The sequence below is a fragment of the Peromyscus californicus genome, unplaced genomic scaffold (assembly GCF_007827085.1).
Source record: "Peromyscus californicus insignis strain IS unplaced genomic scaffold, ASM782708v3 Scaffold_23__1_contigs__length_62951481, whole genome shotgun sequence".
Lineage (NCBI taxonomy): Eukaryota > Metazoa > Chordata > Mammalia > Rodentia > Cricetidae > Peromyscus > Peromyscus californicus.
In genome coordinates, this window is record NW_026294534.1 from 15687207 (window position 1) to 15709784 (window position 22578).

The 22578-nt window shown below is 42.3% G+C and overlaps 1 long non-coding RNA gene across 3 annotated transcripts in view; it reads left to right on the forward strand.

Annotated features, from left to right (window-relative positions):
* LOC128118958 (uncharacterized) overlaps positions 1-22578 on the forward strand; it is a 100914-nt gene that overhangs the window by 52853 nt on the left and 25483 nt on the right. For all 3 annotated transcript variants that reach the window (XR_008221396.1, XR_008221395.1, XR_008221397.1), the window contains exon 5: positions 10769-10832. This is a non-coding gene — a long non-coding RNA (uncharacterized LOC128118958). The remainder of the gene's footprint in view (positions 1-10768; positions 10833-22578) is intronic.

Sequence of the window (22578 nt, forward strand, 5' to 3'; positions counted from 1 at the left end):
AATCTTTTTGATGTGTCCTTGAATTCAGTTGTCAAGTATTTTATTGAGAATTTTTGCATATATGTTCATAATGGATATTGATATTGATTTTTTTTAGTTTTGTATAATTTTAGTATCAGGATAATAGGAGTTTTGTAAAACAAACTTGGAACTGTTTTTTTTTTCAGTTTCTATTTAATGGAATAATATGAGGAATATTGGCATTAGTACTTCTTTGAAGGTGTTGTAGAGGTCTATGCTGAATCCATCTGGCCATGGGCTTTTCTTTTTTGGGAAGGTTAGGACATTTTCAATTAATGCTTCTAATTAACTAGGGGTAGTGGGTCTGTTTAAATTGTTTATTGAATCTTGATTTAAATTTGGTAGGTCATACATATATCAAGAAATTCATCCATTTTGTTTAGATTTTCCAGTTTAGTGAAATACAGATTCTTAAAATATGTCCTTATGATTCTCCAGATTTCCTTGGTGTCTGTTTTATGTTTTATTTTTTTTTCAGAGCTGAGGACCAAACCCAGGGCCTAGCAAGCACTCTACCACTGAGCTAAATCCCCAACCCTGGTGTCTGTTTTAATATCTCCATTTTCATCTCTACTTTTATTAATTTGGATCCTTTTTTTCTTTTAGTTAATGTGGTTATAGATTTGTTAATCTTGTTTATTTTTTCAAATAGCCAACTCATTTATTTTTTGTTTCTATTTCATTGATTTCACCTCTGAGTTTAATTATTTATTTATTTATAACACCCTCTTTGTGTCTTATTTTTTATTTATTCTTTTAGAAATTTCAAATATATTATTAAATATTTGAGTTTTATTTTTTAGAAATTTCAAATGTATTGTTAAATTATTAGAGTTTTTTTTTTAATTTTTTTTTAGAGATTTCAAATGTATTGTTAAATTATTAAGAGCTTTTGAAGCCGGGCGTCGGTGGCGCACGCCTTTAATCCCAGCACTTGGGAAGCAGAGGCAGGTGCATCTCTGTGAGTTTGAGGCCAGCCTGGGCTACAGAGTGAGTTCCAGGAAAGGCACAAAGGTACACAGAGAAACCCTGTCTCGAAAACAAAACAAAACAAACAAACAAACAAAAAGAGCTTTTGAGGTAGACAGTTAGTGCTATAAATTTGCCTTCAGACCTGCCTTCCTTGTTTCCTATTCGTTTGGGTATGTGCATTTTCGTTTTCATTCAATTCTAAAAAAATTTTAAATTTCCTTCTTGATCTTCCTTCACCCAGTTTTCATTCAGTAGTGAGTTGCTCAGTTTCCATAAGTTTGTATGCTTTCTGCTGCTTCTTTTATTGATATCTACTTTAATCCATGGTAGCCAGGGTGCTATTTCAATTTTCCTAGATCTGTTGAGACTTGCTTTGGGTCCTAATATGTAGTCAATTTTGAAAAATGTTGTAGACTGCTGAGAAGAAAGTGTACTCTTCAGCGTTTGGGTGGAATGCTCTATAGATGTCTGTTAGATCCATTTGTTACGATGCTGTTTAACTCCTGTGTTTCTCTGTTTTGTCTGGATGACCTGATTATTGGTAAGAATGGGGGTGTTAAAGCCACCCATTATCACTGTGTTAGGGTCAGTATGTGATTTTAGCTGGAGTAGTGTTTCTTTTATGACCTTGTGTTTGCTGCATAAATGTTTAGAATTCTAATACCCTCTTGATGGATTTTTCCTTGCATGTGTATGTAGTATCCTTCCCTATCTCTTCTGATTAGTTTTGATTTGACATCTATTTTATTATACATTAAAATAGCTACACTTGATTGCTTCTTGATTCCATTTGCTAGGAATAATTTTTTTCCATCCTTTTACCCCAAGGTGATGCCTGTTCCTGGTGGCAAAGTGTGGTTCTTGGATGCAGCAGAAAGATGGATCCTCTTTTTTAATCCACTCTGATAGTTTGTATTTTTTTAAATTGGGGAACTGAGACCATTGATAGTGGGAGCTATATTATTGATCAGTGTTAATTAATTCCAGTTACCTTGTTATAATTGTTCCCTTTTTGATTACTGTTCTGGTATTATCTATGCCTTGTGTTTTTTGGGTGTAGTTAACCTTATCTTCAGACTGAATCTTTCCTTCTATTGCCTTCTGTAAAGCAACTATTGCTTTCTGTGGTGGACAGAGATTATTTAAATTAGTTTTGAATGTGAAATTTTTTTTCCTCCGTGGATTGTAGTTGATAGTTTTGCTGGGTATAGTAGTCTGGTAGTCTATACCTGGCTTATAGAACATCCACCCAGGACCTTCTGGCTTTCAGATTCTCTAGTGAAAAGTCAGGCATTATTTTAATGGACCTGGCTTTATATATTAATGGTCTTTTTTTTCTTGCAGCTTTTAATATTCTTTCTTTGTTCTGTACGTTAGTATTTTGAATATTATACATCATGAGGATTTTTCTCTTCTGGTCATATTTGGTGTTCTCTGTGCCTCTTGCACCTTGGTAGTCACTTCTTCTTCAGGCTAGGGAAATAATCTATAAAAATATTTTCTGTGCCGTTGACTTGGGTTTCTTCTCCTTCCTCTATACCTATTGTTTGTAGGTGTGGTGTTTTCATAGTGTCCCAGATTTTCTGGGTGTTTTGTGCCTGGAATTATTTGGATTTAACATTTTCTTGGCTCAGCTATCCATTTATTTTACTCTGTGTTAAAGACCTGAACTTCCATATCTTTCTATCTGTTAGTGAGGCTTACCTTACCTCTAGGCTTTTTATTTGACTTTCTGAATTTTTCATTTTATTTAAGATTGGCTTTTCTTCAGCCACTCTATTTCTTTGTTAAACTCTACTTTCATATCTTGACTTGTATTCATGATTTTCTTCAATTGTTTGTGTTTTCACGCTCTTCACTGAGACGCTTATTCATATCCTCTTTAAGGTCCTTGAACATATCCATAGTTGCTCTTTTGCAGTCCTTTCTTGTGCTTCAGTTAAATTGATTTTTTGGGGTGGGGAGGGGTCAGGGCATATCACAGTAGTATTGCTGGCTTCTGGAGGCACACGTATTGCCTTGGTTATTCATGTTTGTGATTTTACAGGGGGACCTTGAGATCTGTAGTTATAGTGTTTGCGGTGTTCTTTGATGTAGATATCTGGTCTTTGTTAGGTGGGTTGCTCTGTTCTTGACTGCTGCCACTCCAATATGACAAGCAGTGGACTGATGCTTGGTTTCCATCCTCAGATGACAGGGCATGGAGAGGGGCTGGGGTGAGGAGCTGAGGCAGAAGGCAAAGGAAGTTCTAACAGTACTCTGGAGAGACAATGCAGGCAGCAGATCTGGAGGGACAGAGCTGACCAGGCCCCCTTAAAACTAAAGTCCCACTGTAAGATATGGAGCTTCAGGTGCGGGCAGAAGTTTCTGTCCTGCAAGCCGCTCCCAAATAACCAAAAGGGAGACTCAATATTAATTATAGATGCTCGGCTAATATCTCAGGCTTGTTACTAGCTAGCTCTGAAATTTTAAATTAACCTGTATTTCTTATCTACTCTCTGCCACATGGTGGTATCTTCTTTCAACACTGCACGTTCATCTTGCTTCTCCCTGCATCTCTCTTGACTCCTCCAACTCTACCCTTCTTCCTCCCAGCATCCTTAGTTTGTACTTCCTGCCTGGCTACTGGCCAATCAGCTTTTTATTAAACCAATGTGAGTGACAAATCTTCACAGTGTACAAGAGCATTATTCCATAGCATTTAGGATATGGTCTTTCCCTGCTAGATTTTGTTCTTTCTTTTATTCAGTGTTTCCTCACTATGCCACTATCCCTCCCTTTTTGTATGGTAATAAATATTTTGTACCATTATATATTGGAACTGTGCAATTTGATTTTACGGGGAGTTACAATTAAGAGGTTGCCTTGAATCTTAGAAGAGACTTTGGACTTTTTAAAAAATGTATTTATTTTTAATGTACACTGGTGTTTTGCCTGCATGTCTGTCTGTGTGAGGGTGTAGGATCCCCTGGAGTTGGAATTACAGACAGTGAGCCACCATGTGGGTACTGGGAATTGAACCCAGGTCCTTTGGAAGAATAGCCAGTGCTCTTAACCACTGAGCCACCTCTCCAGCCCCAATTTTAGACTTTTAAACAGTTTTAATACTGTGAAAGACTATGGGAACTTTTGAACTTGGACTAAATGCATTTAGCATTATGATCACCATGAAGCTATGGGGGCCAGAGTGGAATGTGGCAGTTTGAATGAGAAATGTCATGTGAACATTTTGTCCCTCGTTGGCAACTCCATTTGGGGAGATTTAGGAGGTTTGGCCTTGCTGGAGGAAATGTGTCACTGGGGTGCACTTTTAGAGGCTTTGAGAATATATACCCTCACTCTACCTTCAGTTTGCTCCAGCTCCTTCCTATTTGCAGATGAAGACGTGACCTCCCAGCTTCCCGATCCTGGCACCAAGCTTGCTTACAGCCATGTTTTCCCTGCATTCTGGACTCTTATCCCTTTGGAACTCAGTATGTAGACCAGGCTGGCCTCAAAGTCACTTGCTTACCTCTGCCTTCTGAGTGCTGGGATGAAAGGTCTGTGCCCCAACTCCTGCCTCTGGTTATATTGTCCTATTTCAACAATAGAAACACAGTAATAAAACTACCTTTCTGAGGATGAAAGCTACTTGGATTGTAAGACACGGAGAAATCAAATTGGAACTGCCATGGAAACTTCTTTTCTGTTGGCTAGCTTTCATAGTACTGGGAAGTTCTGCACAGGCTGCTGGGGGAGGATAGTCATCAAGGGCATTGCCTAGTAACGAATCCTGAATGCTCTAGTATTTACTTGCCAGATAGGATTGTCACTGGTGCAATAGTGCCTTATTAGTTATGGGATTAACCAATCATTTTCTGATTAGTCATGAGGTCTGTGCCACAGGAGGGAATTCATACCTGACATTGGAAACCTAGACAAAAGCCCATTGCTTGGGAGATCATAGGCCCTATGGGGCAACTGATACTGGGGTCAGTTTTCAGCACTTACATGGCAGACCACAACCATATATAACTCCAGTGCTAGGGAATCCAATACCCTCTTCTGGATTCCATGGTATCAGACACACATGTGCTATATATGTATGTATGCAGGCCAAAACATTTCTATACATAAAATAAGAATGAATAAATATTTTTTAAAAAAGCATTCCTGTAGGATCTTTGGGAGGATAAACACTAAGATTTCCATACCAATTCCTTAGTGTTGTCTAATCCATCCCACCTAATAGCACATTCTCCGAGAGAATGTTGGCATTTGCTCTAGACCTGCTGACCTAGGTCTTTCATATCCTATGGAAAAGGTCTTTGTTCTTCTCTGCTTTAGAGGAGGCCAGCCTTTCTCCAATGTCCCTTCCCAGATTTTCCGTCCTTGGGTGTAGCAGGTACTTTGTAAATGTGATAACGAAAGGTCTGCTAACCAATAAGACACAGGAGCTGAGCAGCCTCGCCAGTTCCAAGGGAAAGCAAATGTCACCTTTTGCTCTGTTTTCCTGTCAGTAAACTCAACTCAGTTTGAGCCAATTGAGCCCTAGCCCTCCACAATTAAGGCTGAAAAAATACCTAATGCAAAGTCTCGAACAAACTTGCTTAAGGGCTATAGAAAATTCTAGATTTCCCTTCTCCTCATGACTGTTGTGATGAGGAATGATGGGAGCTAAAGGGATCCTCACGTCTCCTCAGGCACCTGAAACCAGAGCCTGGCCATTGAGAGCACATGCCCATCCCTGGTTCACCTAGCCTGTGGAGGATGTGGCATTCCAACTAAGGCTCCCCGGTTATCCACACCATAATTTGAAGAAAGGAAGGTTTAAAAGGAGCAACCCCCATCCTTCCCGCCTCCCCCACCCCCATGAGACTATTTTTCCCTACCCACAGCCCCACCTCATGTCACCCGATAACGGGAGCTGGAGAGGGCAGTGTCAAACTTACCCGAGGCATCTGTTGTGTTCTCAAAATAATTTAGTTTCAAAGAAGAGAACAGATGGATTGCATTTCCCTGACTTTTAGCTGGTTCCAATGTGCAGACAGTTAAGATCATAATGTTAACATTTTCTCTGTTTTATGTGCATATAAAATATTCCTGAAGAATGTGCTTTTGAATGCAAAGTTTGATCCAATTACAATTTTATAGTTTATAAAAACATAAAAAGTCTGTTTTCTGGGTGTTTGGGACCCTGAGGCTTTTACAGTAAACTTGGAAGCTCTCAGGGAGACACATAATTGCCACCATGTCAAAGAGGACCCTGTGGAACTGAAAATGATGAGCCCATGAGGTAAGTATGGAAACATTCCACAGTCTCTGGGGAGTGAATGAGATACCGATGGAGGGAATTAAAAACAATCCTGTGGTCCCGGATCAGATTGGAAATGATTGTTGCACTGTGTTTTTAAAGGAGAGGGAAATAAAATAGAGAGAGGAATCTTGTAAACTTAATTTCTGTGGTTTGGAAGACACAAGGTAGCTCAGGCAGCTTCCCGCTTAGTGAGACAGAGGAACAGGTCTTCAGCCAGCACATCAGAGATCCCCCTCTCCAGGGGAAACATCAGAGAGAGTTCTGGGAATGGAAGTGGAGCTCTTCCCAATCTCTTCCACTGTATCTGAGCAAATAACTTCAGCAATCTGGGTACTAGCCCTTTCTGCTCACAGAACAAACAGACACACACAAGGTTAAGGTCTAAGATCTTCTCTATGTCTGGAATGCTAATGTCGAGCACTGATTACAAGCTGTTGGAGTACAGCAGACAGCTATGAGCAGCATGTCTGGAGGGAGATATCTATGAAAGGGAAAGATGGAGGACTTGCTTCTGCAAGAGCATGGAGGCATAGCCAGCCGATCTCTGAGATGATCGAATCTACACTCTCGGATACCCTGTATGAGCAGTCCACTGAACTAACAGCCTGTTCTCATTTAGAGATGTTGATGAGGAATTCCTCGTGTTGACTGGGAACTGTGAGCGTGTGTACAGGATTGTTTTGTAAATGTGGAATGGGTTTCTACTCAGGGGCTGTCCACTTCCAGCAGCTTCTCTGTGACGTTCATGTGCCTGAAGAGCAGAGCACTGTTCCATTGTACTCCTGGTAGGCAGGCCTCCTAGCTCTGGAAACCTGAGATTATCTGGTGATAATTGCATTCATGGTACTGATTCTAGGCTACATCAATCAATTAGGGGAATTCTGGTTCTCAGAACTGCAGGAAAAGTACAGTTTGCCTTGTTACTACAGGGAAGATGTGAGGCTCCAATAGGTCAAGGCATTTGGAGACAATCACACAGGCGCTTGGTCAGGCCTCCTGATACTGTAATATAATCCTATGATCTACTCCATACCTTGTTTAAGGAGACCCAAGAGCCTGACACCAAATGTGTCCATGCGAGTTACTTAGGGCTGCCATGAAAAATGACCATGAGCCTGGTGATTTGAGAGGACTGACAGGTATTTGGGCACAGCTGTGGCAGTTAGAAGTCTGGAATCAAGGTGTCACAGGGCCTACCCACCCTCTTAGGGCTCTGGGAAAGAATGCTCCCCTTACCTCTCCAGCAAGTAGGGCCTTCAGCCTTCCAGAAGGAGGTCTGTGTCTACTCCTGTGTGCTCCATCTCTCTGTGGGGCCTTGTTTCTGTTTTTGAGGACGCATTAGATTTGCAGGACATGTTGTTGATTCTGCATGGTTGCATCGCCATCTTTGACTAATTCATTATATATGCCCACTTTTTAAGCCAGGCCATTCTTTGAGGCTCTGGGTGGACATGAATTTGGGGGATACTATTTGACACACTCCACGTGAGTAGCAGGAAGAGAAGTCAGAAGCAGAGGACCTTGAACCCACTCTTTCCTCGTGGCCTAAGCACTGACTGTTTTCACGCATGACATCTGGTCCTTACACCCCTCCCCTCACTCATAGGCCATTTGCAGTCATTTTGCCTCTTTTTCTCTGCAATGAGCAGCCTTCAGTGGTACATAATTGGGTTCGTTTTAAGAGATCTTTCTCTGGATGCCATGTAGAAAGTTAGATGTAGGAAGTAAGGGTAAACCAGGGAGAGTGTTATGGCTTTTGGAGTCCTTCAAGAGAAAGGTGCTTAGAGTTGGAATCAGCGGAAGTGGAGAATGTGAACAGATTCTGAATATATATATATATATATATATATATATATATATATATATATATATTTAATATGTAATATGTGTATATATTATTTAAGGGATATCTATCCATCCATCCATCCATCCATCTATCTATCTATCTATCTATCTATCTATCTATCGATATCTATAGATAGATAGATACTTAAGGGATAGCTGGTAGTTTGGTCACTGGGGGTTGAGTATATATGAGATGTCCAAGTAGTCCATCAGTCACCAGTCTGTAACTAAAGGAACAGGTCCACTTTGGAGGTGGGGAGATGGGGAATTACAGTGACCAGTGGTATTACCAGCTGAGGTCACCTGTGGAGTGCAGTGAGAACTCAGGCTCGTGCTGTGGTCCCTGTTTTATTCAGGATCCAGAAAGACAAAGACGATCTAAGCACAGGCTACTAAGATGTAGGAGTCAACGAGACTGGAAATGACCAGGAGAGTCAGTGTCCTAAGAAGGGACCAATCAGTTGTGTCAAAACTGTATGATACATAGGAGAAATAACCTTGATGTCTTTAAGATTAATTGCAGAGTAACAAATCAAGCTAATAATCAAGCATGATACATTTCAGGATCATTGAGCAAATTTCAGATGTTCTTATCACCAAAAAGGTTAAATATTGAAATAATAGGTCAATTAGCTTGGTTTAACCATTCTCCATTGGGTTAGAAATCATGATATTATACCATAGCCTCTAAGTATATACAAATATAGTTTGTTAACATATGACTAAAATATTGGCTGAAGGATCAAAATGATGGGGCCTTGGAACATTGGAGGTTCCTTATTTCTGTGACACGAGGTTTTGTGATGTGACGAGGGGGAGTCACAGAGCTCTAAGTGGGAGGAAGAGTGTAATGGAGCCCACTGTCTGTTGCCCGCTGGCTCATGGGTGGTCTAACCCAACAGCATTTCTCAGTGCTGCTCTGGCACAAACCACACCCAAGCACCCATTTTCAGAGAGATCCTTTCCCAAACTGGGAAGAAAAGTTAAAGTGGCTGCTTTCTGACTCAGGCAGAAAAAGAGAAGCAAATGACCTTGCAGGTGTAATTTTTTTTTTTTTTTTTTTTTTTTTTTTTTTGTTTTTTTTGTTTTTTGTTTTTTGGTTTTTCGAGACAGGGTTTCTCTGTGTAGCTTTGCGCCTTTCCTGGATCTTGTGCTGTAGACCAGGCTGGCCTCGAACTCACAGAGATCCGCCTGCCTCTGCCTCCCGAGTGCTGGGATTAAATTTTTAAGAGGAGGAAGAGGAGAGGTCTGTGTTAGAACGGGCTGGGATGTGTGGTAAAGGAGATAGGGGATAAGGGAAAAGGGGAAGGGGACCAGGGAATAGGGGCAGGGGTATTTGTCCCAAAGGACAAAGGACTGCCTCTGGACAGAGAGGAGACAGACGTGGCACATGGGCAAATGGCCGTTTATAAAGGGAAGGGAAAACCTCGTGTTAGGATGAGGTGTTTAATTTTGATTGGGCATGTTAATTAGGGGAGCCAAAGGGGGCTTCTGATTTCTGGACCGTGGTAGTCAGCCTCAGGAGGAGGAAGTGGCTAAATAAGGGATAGACCTTGGGGGCTAGCTTTGGGAATGTAATCTAATGGTTTAGCAAGGCAGAGGGAATGGGGGAGAAGGGCAAGGCCTGTCAGAGCCACATGCTTGAACGGGCTAGTGTCCCTTCAGTAAGAGATGTGACAGGCATTTTCAAGGTTGCCAGTGCTGCTTTAACTTTGTAATCCATTGCCCCTGTTTACGTAAGACACAGCTCTTCCTTCGCTCCACCCACTAAATTCACTGTTCTTAGTGACGGCTGCCACTCACTTTCCTAATCACCTACTGTACAGTGATGGTTCCTGTTGGCTCCTAGTCTGCAGTTGTAAAGGTAGTTCCTGGCCCTCAGCAGGCTCATGTCCATCTCCTCTTCCTTAAGTGAGTGAGAAGGCAGACGACAAAGATGACAGAGTACTGCTCCAGAACTAGACACACAGGACGCCGTCACACCAGGGCTAGTCTTGATGCTTTTGAAAGGCTTTTCCATCTCACAGGAAGACTCCCTTAGGAGCTCATTAGACCAAAGTGCTTCACAAGCTGGAAAAGAAGCTCTTGGACCCACAGAGGCGAAGTCATGGGGGTGAGCAAGAGACAGAGTTCCATTGCAAAGGGAGGAAATGTAGCGGAGGATGCTTTCATTTAGTCTGTGATGACAAGATAAGGCGTTAATAGATTTAAGCTGCACTGAGGAACACGGAGATATTGCAGGTGATAAACCTCCCAACCAGATGGAGCTCCAGACACAGCGGGAGGGTCTCTGGGCTCCATCCAGCCTCCTCCCAAGTTACAGGGCTTGAGAGCCACGACTAAGGCCAGACCATGGCCCTGGAAGCAGGGAGGAAGTGGGTGAGCAATACATGCAGGTCTATTCTAGCCTATTTCTGTGGAAGCTCAGGAATCAACAGGAATGGCCTTCTGTGGGGACATTTGTTTTGTTTGTTGGTTTGTTTCATTTTGTTTGAAACAAGTTTCACCTATGAAGCCCTTGCTGGCTTGAAATTCAATATGTAGACTAGATTGGCCTTGAGCTTGCTTTGAGGGTGCTAGGATGAACAGATATGAAACACCAGAACTGATGGGACATTCCTTTATTCCCTCCAGGACACTTGACACAGTCCCAGGGTCCACGTGAGGAACCCCACTGAAGTGGCAGAGCTTACTAAAAGTAAGTGGAATTACCCCACCAGTCTTGGGCTGGAAGGAGAGAGAAAATGGGAGAGTTTGGAACTAGACAAATGCAGCTTCCAGTTCAGCCATCTTCTGAGCAGAACTCAGGAGAAATGTGTATCTACTCTCTGGCATAAGTGGAACAGGTCCTATTTCCTGGCTCAGGCCCTACAAAACTAGTCCTGGGCACTTGTGGCACCTGCTTTTCTGATTCCGTGTGTGCGTGCGTGTGTGTGTGTGTGTGTGTGTGTGTGTGTGTGTGTGTTATGTGCACATATGTGTGTGGTATATGCACATGTGCATGAGTGTGTATATGGTATGTACATGTGTATGAGTGTGCATGTGTGTGTGTGGTGTGTGCAGGCTGCGTTTGGAGGCACATGCTCGTGTGCCTGCCTTTTTATGAGGGTTCTGAGGAATCAAAACCAAGGTCCTCATGCTTGTGAGGTAGGGCACTTGACTAATGGAGTTACCTGCCCATCTTTTCCTGACTCCTCCCTGTCATTTTGGCCCTGGAGGAGGAACGGAAAGACAAAGAAAAGCAAACACATGCAGTGATTGGATTTATAGGATGCTTTGGCAATGGCCTGCCTTGAGAAGCTTCCGGAACAAGCTTCTTTATGGAGCAGTTACAGAGCCACTTACCAGAACTGTTCCTCAGAACGTTCCAGGAAAGGAAGCTTGCTCTTGACTCCTTGATCAGTTTTAGCCCCCAACTCCCTTGACCATCATGCCACCTGGGTCTTTCTCAGCCCTGCTGTATCCTCTTGCACACCCCCTGCACTGTGCAAGAAGCCAGGTAGAGGAGGGCAGAGCAGTCTTCTTCCCTGGCCCTCTTCACTCTGTCCAGCCACTTTGCACAGCCGACCCCCAAGCTCCTGTGTGCATCTCTAGAGAGCTCGGGTAATCTGAACCCTTGTCTGGGGATGGCTTGTCTGTGTTTACAGATAGAAGACAAGCTGCAAGAAACAGGATTGGGGTTGTTTTTGGTAAGTTGAACCAGCTGTGCTCTCCTGCCTGTGGCTGCTTCCTTTGCATATGGCAAATGTCACGTGTGGTTGGAGTCTCTTTTCTTCCCATAGAGTTGTTTTCCTCTCCTGAAGCCAGCTCTCCTCCTGGGCTCCTTCCCCCTCGCCACCATCTGCTCCCCTGTCAGGCGTCAGCTTGCTGGGCCAGCCTGTGCATTGCCCCAGCCTGGCTCCTGAGGACAATGTTCCAATCCCAGGGGTCCAATACCTCTTGCCATGCAGCTTTGCAGATGGCAGTCTGAGGCTGGAGTAGAGTAGCCTTTTCCCTCCTTTTAGAAATCAACCAGAAACTGTAGTTGTTGTTTTTCCCCCACTCTTTTAGGGCCCGCCACCCAGCTCCCAAATAAATACATGCAGACTTATTCTTACTTGTGAATGCCCGGCCTTAGCTTGGCTTGTTTCTAGCCAGCTTTTCTTAACTTAAATCATCCCATCTACTTTTTGCCTTTGGGCTTTTTACCTTTCTTTATATAACTTTCTTTGCTTCCTACTCAGTGGCTGGCTGTGTGGCTGTGTGACTGGCCCCAGGTATCCTCCTTTTCTTCCCCCTTTCTTGCTACTCATTCTCTTTCTTTAGCCTAGGTTTGTCCTCCTATCTATTCTCTCTGCCTGCCAGCCCTGCCTATCCTCTCTCCTGCCTCACTATTGGCTGTTCAACTCTTTATTAGACCAATCAGGTGTCTTAGACAGGCAGAATAACACAGCTTCACAGAGTTAAACAAGTGCAACATAAAAGAATGCAACACATCTTTGCATCATTAAACAAATGTTCCACAGCAAAAACAAATGTAACACATCTTAAACTAATATTCCACAACAAGAAGCTTATCTCCATGAGATTATAACTCAAAGATCACTTTAGAAAGTGCGGTCCATTTCACCACTCAGTGGTGGCAGCACCAGCATCATTTCACATTGGTAATATTTAAATAGGCATATAAAAGAAACCCTTCCATGTTTAAGTGATCCACTTTCTTTAGATAGAAATTCATTGGAATGTAAGACAGGCTCATCTTACTGATAAAGTTTCAATTCATCATTTGTTCAGTTCCTGCTAGGCAATCAGCATCTTCCTTCAAAGAGCACACAGCCTACTTAGAAGAAAGTAGAGGACACGTATATAGCTGTGGTGGTATTGTGTTCCCCAAAATATTGTGTACCCTAATAAATTTATCTGGGGTCAGAGAACAGACAGCCACTAGATACAAAGGCTAGAAAAATGGTGGCACTCACACCTTTAATCCTAGCATTCCAGAGACAGAAATCCTTCTGGATCTCTGTGAGTTCAAGGCCACATTGGAAAGGCCAGGCATGGTGACACACGCCTTTAATCCCAGAAAGCGAGCCTTTAATTCCAGGGTTTTGAGCAGCAGTTCAGCTGAGAGCCATTGGGATGAGGACACAGAAGCTTCCAGTCTGAGGAAACAAGACCAGCTGAGAAGTTGGCCAGGTGAGGTTAGCTGTGGCTTGTTCTCTCTCTCTGATCTTCCAGTGTTCACCCCAATACTTGGCTTGGGTTTGATCTTATTAATAAGAACATTTTAAGATTCATGCTACATATAGCCATGTAAAAGAATTTGTTAGACTCCCTCTGGCCATTGGCCAAAGATGTTGAGGCTGAAGATGGGTTGCTACAATGGGAATTTGTGGCACAGAGCCATGGTGGACTAGGGGTGCTTAGTGAAGACTTCCTGCTAGAAGCATGGCAGGTTGAGGAAGTGGTCCTGGGTTGGAAGCTGTCTTAGTTAGGTTTTTATTGCTGTGAAGAGACACCATGGCAACTCTTATAAATGAAAACATTTAATTGAGGTGCTCACTTAGAGTTTCAGAGTTCCATTATCATCATGATGGGGAGCATGGTGGTGTACAGGCAGATGTGGTAATGGAGCTGAGAGCCCTACATCTTGACTCAGAGGCAACAGGAAGTTGACTGACTCACTGGGAGGTATCCTGAGCATAGGAAACCTCAAAGCCCACCCCCCCAGTGACACATTTCCTCCAACAAGGCCACACCCACTCCAACAAAACCATGCCTCCTATAGTACCACTCCCTATGAGCTTATGGGTGCCAAATAAATTCACATTACCACATTTCATTCCCCGGCCCCCATAAACCTTTAGCAAAGAAATGCCGGGGCTGGAGAGATGCTTCAGTAGTTAAGAGCACTGGGAGCTTTTGCAGAGGGCCTGGGTTCAGTTCCCAGCACCCACATGGCAGCTCACAACTGTCTAACTCTAGTTCCAGGGGATCTGGTGCCCTTTTCTAACCTCCTTGGATACCAGGCATGCATGTTGTATACAAACATACATGCAGGCAAAACACTCATATACATAAAACAAATAAAATTAAAGAAATAAATAAAAGAGTAAAATAAAGTACAGAGAGATGTGAAATCCAGGGTACTAGTTGGTTAAAGTTCAGCAATAAACGCCTCCTTACTCTGCAAAACTAAGCTAAACCAAAACACCTAATCAGCAGCCTTTGTGTTTTTCATGTATATTTGTAATAATGTTGACCAATTTCCATGGTGTACATAGTGTGAATACACTCAATATGGCTAATTTCACAGTCAGTTTTAAGGTGTGACATTATTGACCAGCCAGAAGTTGGAAAGAGCTGTTGATCTAAGGTTGCCATCACTGGAAAGGAGTCCTCTAGCAAGAAACATGGACTTGGGGAGGGGGCATTAGGGAGGGACCTTCATGCACAGAATCCTATGAACTATTATAGGGGCTCTAAGAAAACTGCACAAATTAAAAAATATTTGGGTTAACTTTCCTCTATATAGACATCTCTCCAATAATAGCAAGTGTTGTTTTCAATGAGTATTCATCGATTCTTACTATGCTAGTGGGGAAGACTTATTTTTAAAATGATTCATGTGGAAATGTCTTTTTTGTCTTGAAAAGGCTCCTCTCTGACTCCCTTAGATATGTGTATGGGCCACAATAGCACGCATATACTGGTTTGCAGTCCTTTTCTGTTTCTACTTGGGCTCTTTGTTTTGTAGTCGATCTCTGTTGCTCACTTTGCTTTCCAGTGCTATGGTTTGAATGTATTAGAGACTTCATTCCAACGCTGTAGTGTTAGGAGTAGCTCTACTTCAGTGTTTCTCAACCTGTGGGTCACGACCCTTTTGGCAAACCTCTATTTCCAAAAAATACTTATATTACAATTCATAACAGTAGCAAAGTTATAGTCATGAAGTAGCAATGAAAATAATTTTATGGTTGGGGGGTCACCTCAACATGAGGAGCTGTATCAAAGGGTCACAGTATTAGGAAGGTTGAGAATCACTGTTCTACTGGAAGGTATGTGGGTCATGGATAGACTGATGTTATTATTGAAGGGAAGAGTTCATTATTACAAGTCCAAGTTCCTCATTAAAGGATGAATTTAGCTCTCCCTTGTCTCTTTCTCACCCTCCTTTGTCCTTCAGCCGTGGTACGTGGAAGAAAGATAGCCTTCTCCAGATGCCTGTCCAATAGACTTGGGCTCTCTTTATTGTAAGTGTAAGTCGTTGTAAGTTACACAGTCAATTGGAGTCCTTTTGTAGAATCACAAAACAAAGAGAGAAAGTGAATGCCAAGAAATAGGAATGCTGCTGTAAGAAATACTTAAAAATGTAGAAGCCACCTCGTAGCTGGGTAGAGGCTAGATACAGTTTCTCTCAACTGGTGGGTCGCAACCCCTTTGAGGGTTGCATATTAGTTATCCTACATCTCAGATATTTACATTATGATTCATAACAGTAGCAAAATTACAGTGATGAAGTACCAACAAAATAATTGTATGGTTGGGGGTCCCCATAGCATGAGGAACTGTATTAAAGAGTCACAGCATTAGGAAGGTTGAGAACACTGGGCTAGAAGCATTGGAGGCACAGGTAAGAAAAAGCCTAGAGAGCCATAACTGGAGCATTTAGGGGAATTCTGAAGAGGGCACAGGGAAAAAATTGGAGAGAAAGTCGGAAACGTAGATTTCTTAGGTGGTTGTGATTGCCATGTGAAATATGAAGAGCAGAGGCCACTGCGACAAGGAACACGGTGTTAGAGACTAGAGAAATGCCACTGCTATGCTTTGGCTATGGACTGTTGCCCATAGGTTCATGTGTTGAATGCTTGGTCCTCCACTGGAGGCGCTATTTTGGGAGATGGTGGGAAATTTAAGAGGTAAGGCAGAATGGGAGAAAATAGTTCCTGGGGGACATATCTTCAAGGCTCTACTTGGTACCCAGTTCCTTTCTTGCTGATCTGGCTCTTGTGTGCCATGAGGCAGGCAGCCTCTGTCACATGAGCCTGCTGCCATGAAATTCTGCACAAGTGTATGTAAGGCCAAACAACTATCTACTGAGCCCAAAGAGGTCCGTCTTCCTTCAGTTACCCTCCAGTGTTTGGTCACAGCTATCGAAGTCTAACCAATAAAACCATCCTTGTTAGAAAGCAGCAAAAGTCTGGGATGGATTGTGCCCATTCCCTAAGAGTGATGAGCTGGGGTATCTGACTGAAGAAATTTGTAAGAAAAATATTGAAGGAGATAAATGGTATCTTTTTTACTGTACTCAGTAAAATGAGAGGAAAAAAACCATTTTAAAAATGGAGTTTATAATTAAGAGGGAAACAGGAAGTAAAACTTAGAAACATCTCAGAGCAGGGTCAGAACGTCTACTAGGACACTGCATAACGGAGCTGTGCGAGTGGGCCCGCTCCTTAGCCCTCAGACCTTGAGAGCCTCCAGAATGGCTCGGTGGAGGTTTAAGGGCTCAGTCATTACACTTACTACATGGCCTGAGTCCAACAAAGCTTTTGGCACAGACTGGTCTTGAGGACCCGATTCCTCCACTGTATCTAGCAGTGGCAGAGTCAAAGAACAGCATTCTGGAATACTCAGACTTTCGTGTTGTTTGTCCTGTAAGTGCCTGGGTTATCTTCTTTCATGATGCTCCCCTTTGGTATGGGAATATCTTTTTTATCTATGCCTGTCTCGCTATTGTCTTTTGGAAGCATGTAACAGTTTAGTTTCTCAGGCTCACAGTTAGAGATGACCTCAGAATAAATTCTGCCTACATGCAGCTATCTAGATAAGATTTTAGACTTTGAACTTTTTGAGTCAGTGCTGAACTGACTTAAGTTTTGTGTGTTCTTGAGGTTGAATGAGTGTATTTTTCATGGGAGAAGAACATAAATTTGGGGCACCAGGAGCAAATTGCTGGTTTGAATTTGTTCACCAAAGTTCATAGTGTGGGAACTTGATTCCTGATGCAGTGGTATTGGAAGTTGGGTCCTGGTGACAGATGATGAATGCTGCTATTTCAGAAATGGGCTTATTATTGTGAGCGGAGTGAGTTCCTTATGCAAGGATGAATTCGGCTCTCTCTCAGCTGCTATCCATCTGCCATGCTATGATATAGCAAGAAGACCTCCACCAGATGCAACCCCTTGACCTGGATTTCTCAGCCTCCAGATCCATGAACCAATACATTTCTGCTCAGTATAAAATATGCAATCTGAGGTGTTCTTCTACAGCAATACATAAAGGGCTAAAATGGATGTGTCGCAGTGCACTATCAAGGGGTATTTTTGCAATATAGATGTAAGAGAGATACAAACAAAATATGGCAAATGGCAAGGGATGACTTTTGAGCATTTATTACTTTTTAAAAAATATCACTTACATAGTTATAAAATTTTATCATTTTATAAGTTTTTGACTATTTAATGGCCCCCCCTCATGGGCCAATCTGAGTCACTAGCCGTAGAAAAATGAGAAGGGCTACTAAGAAGACCTTGGATCAGAGGCCTTGGCCACACACTCCAATTACACCATTCTCTCTTGTTTTACACACAGTGAGCCAGGTCCACAGTCCTTGTCCAATCAACACGGGTAGGACTCTGATCTCTTGGATGCCTGCCACATTCAAAACTATAGGCAACCACCAAAGTTTCAGCACACGAACACTGTCTGAAAGCCCCCACTAAATGATGTCCACTGCGGGGTGGGGGGGGGTGGGGGGGGGAGGGGAGGGGCTTCACCGGTAAGAGCACATTTAGGCAAAACCGGTGCTGCTATTCATGACTTCTGACTTCTGTCACTAGCTGCATTCTACCTCGGCTAATGCCACCTGGGTTTAATGGACACCAGAGAAAGGGACAACTCCAGCAGCAGTAGCCTAGAGACACCCTCAGTGAGCATCCCCAAAGCCATAATGAGAACCGCCCAACCATCCCCAGCACAGCCCTCACTTGTGACGCCACCCACACTGCTACCCTGCACCAACTGTCGCCTCCCCCTCATTGAAAAAAATAATTGGTTTGAAATAATGTGATTTTAAGAATTCTTTGACAATTTCATGCACACATATATTGATTTCTTTCACTACTTGTTATTTTCTTCTCATCTCCGCCCTCCCCCCAACCCCCACCATGTCCCTAAACACCCCCTTCTATTTGATGGCTTTTTAAAAATCTCACAAAGTTTATTTATGGTTACATGCATGAGTGTGAGAGGCAGGTAGTTTTGGAGACATGGGAAATTTATCAATGGATATACTATTCAAAACAAAACAAAACAGAAAGCCCCTCCTTCCCCAGAATTCATTAACTGCCATAGTCTGTTAGTGAGGGATGGGGCAACAGAAACCCCTCACCCATTGTCTTAGTTAGGGTTTTGTATTGTTGTGAAGAGACACCACGACCAAGGCAACTCTTACAAAAGAAAGTATTTAATCAGGGGCTTGTTTACAGCTTCGGAGGGTTAGTCTGTTGTCATGGCGGGCACCATGGTGGCATGCAGGTGAGTGTGGTGCTGGAGCAATAGCTGAGAACTTGACTTTCTGATCCATAGGCAACAAGTGGAGAGAGATCAACACTGGCCTGGCCTGGGCTCTTGAAACCCCAAAGCCCACTCCCAGTGTCACCCTCCCAATCCTCCCAGACATCTTTATCAGACGGGGATCACGCATGCAAACATGAGTTTATGGGGACCAATCTCGTTCAAACCGCCACATCCATGCACGATGAGATGGTAACAGGTTCAGGCTTTTGCATGTCCTGTGCAGTGAGCTCATGAGTACAATGGCCACCTCATGTCCAGATGACCCTGTTTTTTCGCTGTCCATTTTCTTTTTCTTTTTCTTTTCTTTTCTTTCTTTCTTTCTTTTTTTAAGATTTGTTTATTTATTATGTATACAGCATGTATGCCTGCAGACCAGAAGAGGGCACCAGATCTCATTACAGATGGTTGTGAGCCACCATGTGGTTGCTGGGAATTGAACTCAGGACCTCTGGAAGAGCAGTCAGTGCTCTTAACCTCTGAGCCATCTCTCCAGCCCGCACTGTCCATTTTCAAGCCCTGGATTTCACAGTCCTCTTCCCTCTCTTCAGCTATGTTCTCTGAGCCTTGGAGAAGGTGATAGAGATGTACCCTTAGGGGGCCAACATTCCACAGTCATCTATTCTCCACACTTGGACAACTTGTGAATCTGAATTAACTGCCACCAAGTTTGAAAAGGGGGAGAGAGCTTCTCTGATGAAAACTGAGAGCAACACTAATCTATAGGTCTAACCAGAAATATTTAGAGGACAGTTTGATACACTGTTCATTTAACAAGGTGTTCTAGTAGGTTCTCCTCTAGGGTATATAATCATACCAGCTATGGGTTCTTGACCAGGTTTTAGGAAGCAGGAATTTCCCCCCATGGAGAGGGCTTCAGATCCAAGCAGGAAGCAGTTGGTTAACCCCACAATAGCCATACCACTATTGTACCAATGGGTATATCTTGCCAAGCAGGTCTAATTGAACCTTTGGCTTGATGACTTGCTGTGTCTCTCTATAAATTATTTTTTCTAGGAGAGTAAGAGGGTTATCTTGATCAATGGAATAAAAGAATGGAGATTTGCACAGGATATTTAGTGGATGTTTCACTTAATGAAAAGGCTTTGAAGGCAGTAGTGATGGCTAGTGTAGCCTTGATGGTCTTGCTCACATTCCATTTTCTTCTCAACCATATATGGTCCTAGTGACCCATATTGCCAGAAATCTCAGCTTCCTGCCTTCAAAGCAACATTTAAAAAAAAAAAAAAGGCTGTATAAAGAACTGAACTGGAGAGATGGCTCAGCTGTTAAGATCACTTGCTGCTCTTCCAGAAGACATGAGCTGGGTTCCCAGTTACAGGCTGCTCACAACTGTAGCCCCAGGGAATCCAATGCCCTCTTCCAGTATCTATGGACATTAGGGGCATGTGTCCACAACCTTGCGTGCACACATACACATACACACACACGTACACGCACGCACGCACAAACATACATGGTGTGGAGGTTAGGGGGAAGAAAGAGAAGAGAGAAAAAATAAGCTGGAAAAAAAAGCCTCATGAAAGATCATCCCTTTTCCCTTTATCTGTGAGTGTTGAGAATTTCTCATTGGAGAGAGTTGAGGCTTAACGTTAACACACAGGCAGATTCATGTACTTTTCTTTTTCTTTTAACTGCCGTCCACATACATGTGGAAGGTAAACCCCTACTGCTGAAGACACCTATACTTCAGATACAGAGTCCAGAGGCTCCTGAGCTAGAACTGACCTGAATACCTCCTCCATGAGGACTAGCCTTCATTGTACAGAAGGTACCATGCTAGCCTCCAAAGGAGAGAAGACCTACTCAAGAAGAAGGAAACCATGCCTGGTACTAGAAACCTAGCCAATTACCCAGGGCTGGTGAAGTCCTGGATCTTGGCGATCTTCCAACTACCACTTTATTAAACCATATAATCTCTGCCTACATTCTAAAGATTTGTTCTTATACACATGGATAAGTTTGGCACTCACCTCTTATCAAGGAAACTTGGGAATGCTCCAGATGGAGACCATTACAAAAAAAAACCACAACTGCCAGGCAGTGGTGGCTCCACACCCTTTCCAGCATTAGCTGTCATGTGTTTTTGATCTTAGCCATTCTGACAGGTGTAAGATGGAATCTCAGTGTCTTTTTTATTTGCATTTCCCTGATGACTAAGGATGTTGAACAGTTCCTTAAATGTCGTTTGGCCATTTGAGATTCTTCTATTAAGAATTCTCTTTTTAGTTCTGTATCCCATTTTTTAGTTGGAGTATTTGGTGTTTTGATGTCTAGTTTCTTAGGTTCTTTATATATTTTGAATATTAGCCCTCTGTCAGATGTGGAATTGGTGAAAATCCTTTTCCATTCTGTGGGCTACCTCTTTGTCCTATTGACAGTATCCTTTGTCTTATAGAAAATTTTCAGTTTCATGCGGTTCCATTTGTTAATTGTTGATCTTAGTGCCTGTGTGATTAGTGTTCTCTTCAGGAAGTTGTCTCCTGTGCCAATGCACTCAAGGCTATTCCCCACTTTCTCTTCTATCAGGTTCAGTGTATCTGATTTTATATTGAGGTCTTTGATCCACTTGGACTTGAGTTTTGTAAAGGGTGGTAGATATGGATCTATTTGCATTCTTCTACATGCAGACATCCAGTTAGACCAGCACCATTTGTTGAAGATGCTTTCTTTTTTCCATTGTATAATTTTGGCTTCTTTGTCAAACATCAAGTGTCCATAGGTGTATGGTTTTACTTCTGGATCTTCAACTCCATTCCATTGATCAACCTGTCTTTTTTAATACATACCATGTGGTTTTTATTACCATTGCTCTGTAGTAGCTTGAAATCAGAGATAGTGATACCTCCAGAGGTTCTTTTATTGTACAGGATTGTTTTAGCTATCCTGAATTTTTTATTTTTCCATCTGAAGTTGTGCTGAGTATTGTTCTTTCAAGGTCTGTGAAGGATTGTGATGGAACTTCAATGGGGATTACATTGAATCTGTAGATTGCTTTTGGAAAGATGGCCATTTTTACTTTGTTAATCCTACCGATTCATGAGCATGGGAGATCTTTCCATCTTCTGATATCTTCTTCAATTTCTTTCTTCAAAGACTTGAAGTTCTTGTCATACAGGTCTTTCATTTGCTTGGTTAGAGTTACCCCAAGATATTTTATATTATTTGTGGCTATTGTGAAGAGTATTGTTTCCCTGATTTCTTTCTCAGTCCATTTGTGTGTAGGAGGTCTACTGATTTTTTTTAGTTAATTTTGTAACCAGTAACTTCACTGAAGGTGTTTAAGAGCTGTAGGAATTTCCTCGTAAATTTTTTTTGGTCACTTATGTATACTATCATATCATCTGCAAATAGTGATATTCTAATTTTTTCCTTTCCAATTTGTATCTCTTTAAGTTGTCTTATTGTTCTAGCTAAAACTTCAAGTACTATATTGAATAGGTATGGAGAGAGTGAACAGCCTTGTCTCTGGTTTTAGTGGAATTGCTTTAAGTTTCTTTTCATTTAATTTGCTGTTGGCTATTGGCTTGCTATCTATTTCCTTTATTGTGTTTAGGTATGTTCATTGTATCCCTGATCTTTCCAAGACTTTTATCATGAAGGAGTGCTGGATTTTGTCAAGGCTTTTTCAGCATCTGATGAAGTGATCATTTTTTTCCAGTTTGTTTATTTGGTAGATTACATTGACAGATTTTTTTTGTATATTGAACCATCCCTGCATCTCTGAGATAAAGCCCACTTGATCCTGGAGGATGATCTTTTTGATGTGTTCTTGGATTTGGTTTGTGAATATTTAATTGAGTATTTTTTCATCTGTGTTCATGAGGGAAATTGGTCTGTTGATCTCTTTCTTTGTTGAGTCG